Here is a 9,694-nt window from a genome sequence, read left to right as displayed (position 1 = left end):
TGGTTGTAGAGATGGCAGTCCCCCGGGCATATATCCGCGTGCGAAAAAAAAATCATTTTAACGCGTAATTTTTCTTTGTTTTCATGTAGTTTGTACCATGTTTATAAGTTAAAACTAAACTGATTATGTTTTTTATTGAATTAATATTTTCATCTACTGTATTGCACTTTAATTGCTTTTGAACACTAGCTTTTAGTAAAAATTGTGATTTGTTTCTTTAGCTGATATTTTAAATCAATCAATTTGAAAAGAAGAAACAGAAGAAAGAGAATAGTACGGTGCTAAGTCCTTTCATTTTTTTTTTTTTGGGTCTTTGGAGCTTTACAAAATAATGACTGTAATTAAAAATTAAAACTGATTTAGATATGGAACTGTAAAATAGAAAAGGCCTTTGTTCGGAAGAAGAAAAATTACAAGACAAGAGGGGGTTGCTCAGATTGTAAATACCCTCCACCTCCAATGTAAAGGTTGTGCGTTTGAGTCACCAACGAAGCAAAAAGGGGAACTCCTTGAGGGAGGGGTTTAAAAAAAAAAATTACAAGCTTTGTCTTAATATGATGAATTTTGAATTATTACTAATAAACGATTCTATTAGTGATATGAATACTTAATCCATGAGATAAATAAATCTGTCATGAAATAGGTTTTTTTCTCTTTTTTTTTTTTTTTTTCTATCGTTCTGCTATGGACGAACTGGAGATTCTAATTGAAATTACAATTTTGGTTTGCCAATTTGTGTAACGATCCGTTTGGTCGTTTTAGGCATTTTACCCCTGTTGATCCTTCCCCTAACTTCTTTTGAGTGTATCTGACTTGCAGGGATGGGTGGAGCAGTTTCCGAGGCAATCGGGTGAATCGTGGTTAGTTTTGAGGATTTTAGAACTTCCAAGTTGAAATAAGTGAAAAAGTGTTGACAGTAGTTGACTTTTGGGTAAATGAGTCTTTTTGAGATTTTCGCTGGTTCCATTAGGTCCAAATTGCCGATTACAACTTGGTAAAGTGGTGGCTTCGGTTCCCGAGGGGCTCGGGGTATTTTGGTCTTTTCGTTGAAATTGAGGGTTTCTCCATAATTGGGATTTTTTTTTTATTAATGAAATTGAAGGTCAAATTGGGGTTAGATTCTTATGAAACTTAGGATTATGGCTATTTAGACCTTGAGTGTCATGTTTCCAACATGAAATTCCGATTTTTCCTTTGTGGGCCCGGCATCACTTTTTAGGTCGTTTTTGGGTTTGATTTAGTAGTATAGCTATATAGGTATCCTTAAATTCGTAATCTAATGTAGAATTTAAGGATACCCATATAGCTGTACTACTGGCTCATTCAGAGGCGATTCGAAAGGGAAGACTCAAGTGGGATAGTTCGTGGTTCTTGTTCGGCTCCGAGGTAGGTTACGGCTTACTTATGTTTAGACTCCGATTAGTGAAACGTAAGTAGGTAGTAGTTATTAATGGGGAAAGCATGATAGGCCTTCGGGCATGGTGGTGGTGATAAACCCACTGATTTGGTATGGATGTTGTTATGTGGGCTTGTCGTCATACTTGTTGATCTGTTGTGATTACTGATTGAATCGTTTGTCCTTGATACCTTGCGTATCCCGTGAAAGGGAAGGATTATGTTTTGATGACTTGATTGAGTTCGACATTCATGATATACGTTATTGTTTCCATGTTTTGAGATGTTGTGAAATTGATATATGCATTTGTATATCTCACATTCATATGCATGAAATGTTACAATGGAAATAATGACCATCTGTGTAGGCCCAAGTGGCAATGGTAATAAAGGGAATCTATGTGGGCCCAAATGGCAAAGGTAATAACGATCATCTGTATGGGCTCAATTGGAATTGATCTTTTGTGTGGTACATGGATTTTGCGGGCCGCCCATAGGTCATGACTTTGAGGCATTGTCTTTAGCATGTGTGTACGTGAATCAGAGAGGAGGTCTGGGGCATTGCATAGCATGACATGGACCCACTTGATTATTCTTGACTGTTATTGGCATGTCATATCTTCCTTCTGATTCTATACTTGGACGTGCTTTATGACTGTACATGACTGCTTATTTGCTTACTTGTTGATTTCTTTCCATGTATAAGCGTGAACTAATTGTTGTCGGCCTATGATGCCTACGAGTACTTGTGTTGTACTCATACTACTCTTGTTGCACTTATTCTTGAGTGCCGAGTTTGTCATTGGTTCCAGTTTCCGACCTCGCGAGTGAGTCTGAGGCCACTGCCAGGGGATCTCGAGGGTGAGCCACTTGCCGGATCTGCAGCCTCGGATTTCCCTCCCTGCTTATCTGTCTATCTTGTATTATTCAAACAGACTTATTATGTGTTTTTGAGATTTGTACTAGTATTCCAGACATTGTATTAGCATTAGAAGCTTTTGTGCGAGTTCAGACCAGGTCATTGGGGTTTGTAGTGACTCATACTTCCGCACTTATGCTATTTTTATAGCTATTGTGACTTCGGTATATTTCTGCATTTACTTCTGCAATTCTTGATTAAATGACTTGATTTAAGGGAAGGGTTCGCCCACCAGGGGGATAGTGTGGGTGCCCTCATGACTCACAAAATGGGTCGTGACAATTTGTAAATGGCAAACTCAGATATCAAAAAATTCTCTACAAAACTTACCCCAACCTGCAACTACCCTGCACCCGCTTGATTCTCTTTAAAGATGTTTGAATCCGTACCACCCCATGTTCATAAAAACTTGCACCCACGGAAGCTTAAACCCATACCCCACCCCACCCCACCCCCCACTCGCCCCGCCCCGTCGCCATCCCTAACTGCTTTTGGCTTATTATAGACATCATACACTAGATTTTTTTTATTTTTTTTTTTAAATATAAGCAGTTCATTCTAGCTTCCTTACTTTTACAAAGAAATGATACATATTGTGGTAGTCTTATTGACTAACTTACAGTTTATCCCAACAGCTATATTGGAATAGGGATAGCTAGCAGAGGTTGAGCTTTTGCCAAGGTAATACCAAACTTTTCCTCCATGTCCAAATCTTTAGATGCAATTCCACCATGCAGCTTCCAATTAAAAGCATTTAGCAATGAACCTAGTGCTACTGGAAACATTCTGATTGCCAAAGGCAATCCAGGGCAAATTCTTCGACCAGCACCAAATGGAATTAGCTCAAAATCCTGACCTCGAACATCTATCTCTGACTCCCAAAACCTCTCTGGCTTAAAGTCCAAATGGTTTTCCCATAGATTAGAGTCGCGCCCAATTGCCCATACGTTCACAAGGACTTGTGAGTCCTTTGGAATAGTATAGCCACAAAAATCAACATCTTCCTCTGTTTTGCGTGGAATTAAGAAAGGAACTTGTGGGTGCATTCTAAAGGTTTCTTTCACGATGCACCTCAAATAAGGTAATTTTGCAACATCAGCTTCATTTATTAGTTTTCCTCTTCCAATTACTTGTGCAAGTTCTTCTTGTGCTTTTTCCAATGTATGTGGATTCTTGAGTAATTCTGCCATTGCCCACTCCAATGTATTTGATGTAGTATCGGTCCCTGCTACAATCAAGTCCTGTAAAACTTACTAGTTTAATATCCAGTGACGTAGATGCTATATATGATCAAGTAAGTAGATCCAAAACACATGTTGCTTTCAATTAGACAAACTGAATTTTTGTCACGGGAAAAAGGGGACCAAACACTGTTAATAAGGTGTGGCATTACTGCCACAAGCATTTAACCAAGGTATCAAACAAACAACTTCTAGAGCCATAATACAAACTAAATTATCAAATATCAAAATTGTTGCTCTCCTTAACAGATTAAGTTTTTAACTGAAATGGCCACACAATTAATATGGTATCAGTGAAGGCAAGAGATCTTGGTTCAATTCTCACTACCAGTTAAAAAGAAAAAACGTACTATATATTTTCACATGTTTAGCTTGTTTATGAAAAAGAATGAGGTCAACACATAAGGGGTATATTAAGATATTATAAATTTAAATATTTAATAAATATTCTTTCTAGTCCTCAAAATTTTTAGGGTAATTGCATCATTCAAGATAACTGATCCGCGATGTGTGGCAACATCCTACACATTTGCGGCGGAAAACGAAAAACAAATAAATAAGAAAAATGAACAGGTATGTAATAATGTATCGGAGAAAAAGGAGTAGAGAATAACCACAAACAGTTGCTCCATTTGATTCCTGTCAATTTCTTCGGGGCGATGTTGGCTAATGTTGAGAAGGACATCTAAAACATCAACATTTGCATGGTTTCCCAGTTTCCTTTCATTTAGCCGCTCATCAACCAAACCACTCATAAGGTCAAGAACCTTTGTAAAATAATCAGTCATGCGTCGCCTAATACCTTGTGGATCAATCTTTTTAAGAAAGGGAAAATAGTCCACCAAATTGGGTTTTCCAATTTCAACCATGACGTTACATACTAATTCCTTAAATTCCTTTGCAGAATCTGAAAATGGGTCAGTCAAATCTTTGGAGAAAAGGGTGTTGGACAGCAAATTCAATGAAGTCCTGAAAGTTGCTCTGCCGATATTCACTGCTTCACCAACTTTGCTACTGTTGTGGCAATAATCAATCAACTCCTGAATCTTTTTAGTTCTGAGATGCTCATTAGCGTCAAGCTTGTTACCTGATAATGGATGTGACTAAATCAACCCATTTTTTTATTATCTCACTCAACTCGATGAAGTTTAAACAAATCGGGTACTAACAAATTAAATTCGAGACTATCCATCAAACAATTGCGTCAAAACTAATGAAAAAGTGTAATTTGACTGGTCAAAATGCAAGTCAATTTGGAAGAACTTAAACTACCCCCCCCCCCCCCCCCGTCCTCTCTTTTCCTTGCAGGTTTTTTTCCTGTTCTAAAAAGAACGATAGTTTTCTAAATTTGAAAGAATTTAGCTTAAACTTTCCACTTTTTTTTTTTAAGGACAAACATTTATAGTCACACAAATGTTGTAGTATGTTTAAGACAACATCTCAAAAGTCTTATAACCACATAAATCTAATAACATATTTAATATCATAAGTTTCCCAAAAAATAAATTCTTTCTAAACTTCGTGCTCAGTCAAACAACATAAATTGAAACTGAGGCACTAATAATTTAAGAAAGCCAAATTAATTTTCATTAAAAAAAAAAGACACAAAACAAGAAAGAAGGAAGGTTGGGTCATGTTGAACAGATTGAATTATGGACTCGTTTTTTACCCGCCCAAATATCAGCAAACCTACACATTTGTAATCTTTACCTGAGAAGATGTGAGAGTTCATAATCTTGCGAAGTGTTCTCCAGTGAGAATTGATAGGTAGCCATATAACGGAGAAATCATGGTGATTGCCGGCATGGAGAACGTCAGGAACACACCTATTGGAAAAGGCTAAATCTTGCTTTTGCATGACTTCTTCAACGCTGATGAGGAAATGACCACTGTGTTTATTTGCCCCAGTTTGAGATTCATAATTGGACCATGAGTTTTTGCGAGTTGAGTAAGTGATATGTGTGGTTTGTCACCAAGCAAGTGAAGATTTCCGATGATAGGCAAAGAGAATGGACCTGGTGCTAGTCTTTTGGTTCTTCTGAGTGAAATGAGTCCACGCACCAGAAACCAAGCGAATAACAATCCTAGACAAATGTTCACATAGTCCATTTTTCTCTTCAATTTCTTGGCTTATGAACTAGAGAATTGGGGCGGTTTATATTGGTTTTTGTAGGAGTCTGTTAGGTAACGGAGGCAATGGAACCATAGACTCATCGGATGGGCAAGGTTTTCATTTATTTGTTTTGTTTTTATCTGTATGTAATAATTAAGTTCACGAAGAAATATATTGAAAAATGTGTGTGCATATTTGTGGTGCACTTTGTAAAGAATTATTAGTGCGCAAGTGGAGCTTATGTATTGAAAATGTCTATTTGCACTTAAATTATCAAGCACTTAAATTTTAAAAGTTACAAACTAAATAAATATATACTATCACTTTATCATGGTTACATGAGAAAAGTTTATATTAAAGAAACAAATTTATATTCATTAGTTTGGTGTGCAAATTACTGTGTATAAATAAATCTCATGTTCATACTATTTATTTTGGTATAACTATCTGATATTTAGTAACCATTAACCCGACTAATATGATTTTACCTACACCACGTACTGCCCAATAAAGAGGAAAACACTTGTTAAGATTATATAGTTGATGTGCCCTCAGATCCAATCTTGCATATGATGATTTGAATATAATTTTGTGAACATTATTTGATATAAATATATGACATCTGGATTCTTTTAGCGTATTATTATTTGCTTGATTTGTTTGATACTGTACTTGATTAGGTTTTGAGAATTGCCAATATGATGGAGATCATAATAATGAGAGTTTGACTTCGAGGATGGCAGAGCAAGTTGCTCTCACATGGAGGAAGGGCAATTCTTGTTAAATCTGTGTTACAAGCAATGCCACTGCATATCATGTCTGTTGTACAGCTTCCCAAAACTACTATCACTTAAATAGAGAGACTTATCTCTAATTTTTTCTGAAGTGAGATGGAAGGCAAGAAAAAGTTTCACTGGGTGGCATTGAGACATCTTTGTTATCCCACTGAAGAGGGTGGAATAGGTTTCAGATCACTTGATGATGTTGGGAAAGTTTATGGTGCTAAAACTTGGTGGAATTTCAGAACAAAGGACTCTTTGTGGAGACAGTTCTTTGAAGCTAAATATTGTTCAAGAGCACATCCAATTGGAAAAAAATGGAGTGCTGGATAATCACACACTTGCAAGAGAATGCTTGAGGCTAGAAAAGAATGTGAGGAGCATATAATTTGGAAAGTAGTTAAAGGTAATCTATCCTTCTGGTGGGAGAATTGGGTGGGTAATGGACTTTTGGCTCAGTATCTTCCTCAATCATATAGACCAAAAAAGCTCAAAGTCTCTGAATTTATGATTGGTGATCAGTGGAATGTTACTAAATTATAGGAAGAGCTCCCTTATAATATTGTGACAGAGATTACAAGTATAGAGATCTATGAAAATAAAGAGGACTTTCCAATTTGGAAACCTAGTCTTAATGGACTCTTTACTAGTAAATCTGCATGGACAGTGCTTAGGAAAAAGAAAGGTTGCACTTTGACTGCCAACATGATTTGACATCCTAAAATACCTTTCAAAATTTCCTTCTTTATGACAAGGATGTTGGCAAACAAATTACCAACAGATGCTGCCATTCAAAGATTCAGAATTCCAAGTCCTTCAAGATGCAACTGCTGCTCTAATGGACACGGAGAAAACAATGATCATTTATTCAGAAAAGGGGACCTTGCTGATGAAGTGTGGTGCTACTTTTCAGGAGTTAGTGGTATTCGAATTCAACAATGAAACATTAGATGTACTTTGATGAAATGGTGGATGTGTAAGGCTGAAAACAAGGTACAATCCTTAATTTTACAATGCCTACCATCTATTATTTGTTGGGAAGTTTGGAAATCTAGATGCAGTAGCAGATTTGAAGGTACTAGGTGGTCAACTAGAGGGGTGATAAATCAGGTCCTCTATCACACAAGACTACTAATAACAACACAATTTCCAAGTATTAAGCTGGACAAGCAATGGCATATTGCTTGGGATCAAACTGAAAAACTCAAACACAGAATTGATATTAAAATCTTGAAGTGGCAGCTACCACAGCTTGGGAATTTTAAACTCAATACTGATAGTTGTAGTAAAGGAAATCCAAGAAGTGCAGGTGGAGGAGGCATTTTGAGAAATGACAGAGGGCTTTGCATTCTTGCATACACTTGTTATTTTGGAGTTTGTTCTAACAATGTTGCAGAAGCAAAATCTATTCTCATTGGTCTTCAGTGGTGTGCAAGCAATGATATCTACAATGTTCTTGTGGAATCTGATTCTCTATTGATCATTGGTATGATTAATGGGAAATACAACACCAGTTGGCAAGTTAGATCTATAATCAACAAGATTCAAGCATTGAAGGACACTGAAAATTTCAAATTCCAGCACTGCTATAGAGAGGTTAATACGATTGCTGATTTTTTGGCCAACATGGGAGAAAGCAGCAAACAGAACACTTTCTTCAGAATGGATTTATTTCTTCCTCAGAGAATTAAAAACATTATGAAGAATGACTCTGATGGTACAACTTGTTTTAGATTCAAAGATCAAAACAAAAATTTTACTTTTGATCATGATTGAGCTTAATCTCATTTAACAGTTTAATTTTGTTTATTGCTCTTGCAAGCTCCAATTTGTAAAAGAGGAGTCCTCTTACAGGAAGTACTTTTATGAGCTGCAAAATTTTTATTTGGCTTTTATCATTACCCCTTTTGTACTAGAGGCTGAGGTATATGTCCTCCTTCATCTTTTGCACATCCCAAATACAGGTGAGGGTCAATGCCTAACCCTACACCATAATGGTGAATTATAAAAAATAAAAATAAAAAATAAAAATGATAATGAGAGTCAAATCTCGTATGACTTAAACTAGAATTATTCTTGATCATACACAATATGTGCTCTAGCTATACCTTCATAACTTCATACACACAAATTCATTTAGAAGTGTTCCTTTTATGTTGATAAAGTGGTACTCTTGAGTCTTGTAGTAAGTGTGACCCCCCCCCCCCCTACCCACCTCATGAATTGGTTATATGCTAAAAACAAGTTCGAGTTATGATGGGTATAACGAACATACCCTCTTTCTATATTGGATCAAGAACAAGATCAGAAGGATAAAAACCCACTAATTCATGTAGAGTCTTTGAACTGGTCCAACTTGCAACCAGAGCTATATGCATTTTTCTGTTCGACCAGATCATTTAATACAACAATTCATCTACTAGTTATGATGTTAGTGATTCAGTTAGATCTTCTTGTTTTTTTAAGCAAAACAACTAGCATGATACTAGTTGTGAATTTATTGATAAAAAGAGTCTCAGACAGAGAAATAAAATAAGGCCAAAAGTGCCTATGAATTGAAATAAACAAAAAAAGCATTAAATCTAGTCTAACTCGCAAAAGCTTCAAATTTATGGTTTGATTTCACTCAAGCAACCTCAAAGCTCTCACCAGGTGCTATGAAATCATAACCAACAGAAAAATCCTTCAAACTTGAACTTGTGCATGTTGTGACTTGATTATACTCAGCTGCTCATTCTGTTGTAGTGAAAAACTTCATGCTGATGGAATCTTTACAACTCAAATCTGCTGCTGTAGAATAGTTGAACATATTCATCCCTTTCGGTTTAGTAGTTATAGACCTGCATATGAAGCTCAATTATGTTGCTGCTGTGTTTAGCACCTCAGTCAGGCTCTCTGGCAAACACTGGCTTGAATATGAAAGATAGCATCTGCATTTTGTCAATGTTTACCAGCCTTTTTGCAACTGCTGGTAACTCCATGAAGTTTTCAAAGCATAATATACCTGCAAAACTAAAGATATGTTTAGCTAGAAAGTCTGCCAGCTAGTTTCCTTCCCTCATTACATGCCCAATATGGATTACTCCTTTCCTTCTCCATTCAATAATGTTGTAAACCACCAAACTTATAGACCATGGCACATCTCATTCACCTTCCACCATCTTCACTAAGCTCAAAGAAAAATAAAGAGGCAATAGCTGGTTAGTGTCACGCCCCAAAACCCACCCTAGAAGTGATCGGCATCCGA

The 9,694-nt window shown here is 36.5% G+C and overlaps 1 pseudogene; it reads right to left on the bottom strand.

Moving 5' to 3' along the window:
- Positions 1-2,810: 2,810 nt before the first annotated feature.
- On the bottom strand, positions 2,811-5,693 carry LOC132035899 (geraniol 8-hydroxylase-like; annotated as a pseudogene).
- Positions 5,694-9,694: the final 4,001 nt, after the last annotated feature.

This window comes from Lycium ferocissimum, chromosome 2, assembly GCF_029784015.1.
Source record: "Lycium ferocissimum isolate CSIRO_LF1 chromosome 2, AGI_CSIRO_Lferr_CH_V1, whole genome shotgun sequence".
Taxonomy (NCBI): domain Eukaryota; kingdom Viridiplantae; phylum Streptophyta; class Magnoliopsida; order Solanales; family Solanaceae; genus Lycium; species Lycium ferocissimum.
Note: the sequence above shows the minus strand (reverse complement) of the source record. Positions and strands in the feature narration are given on the sequence as shown.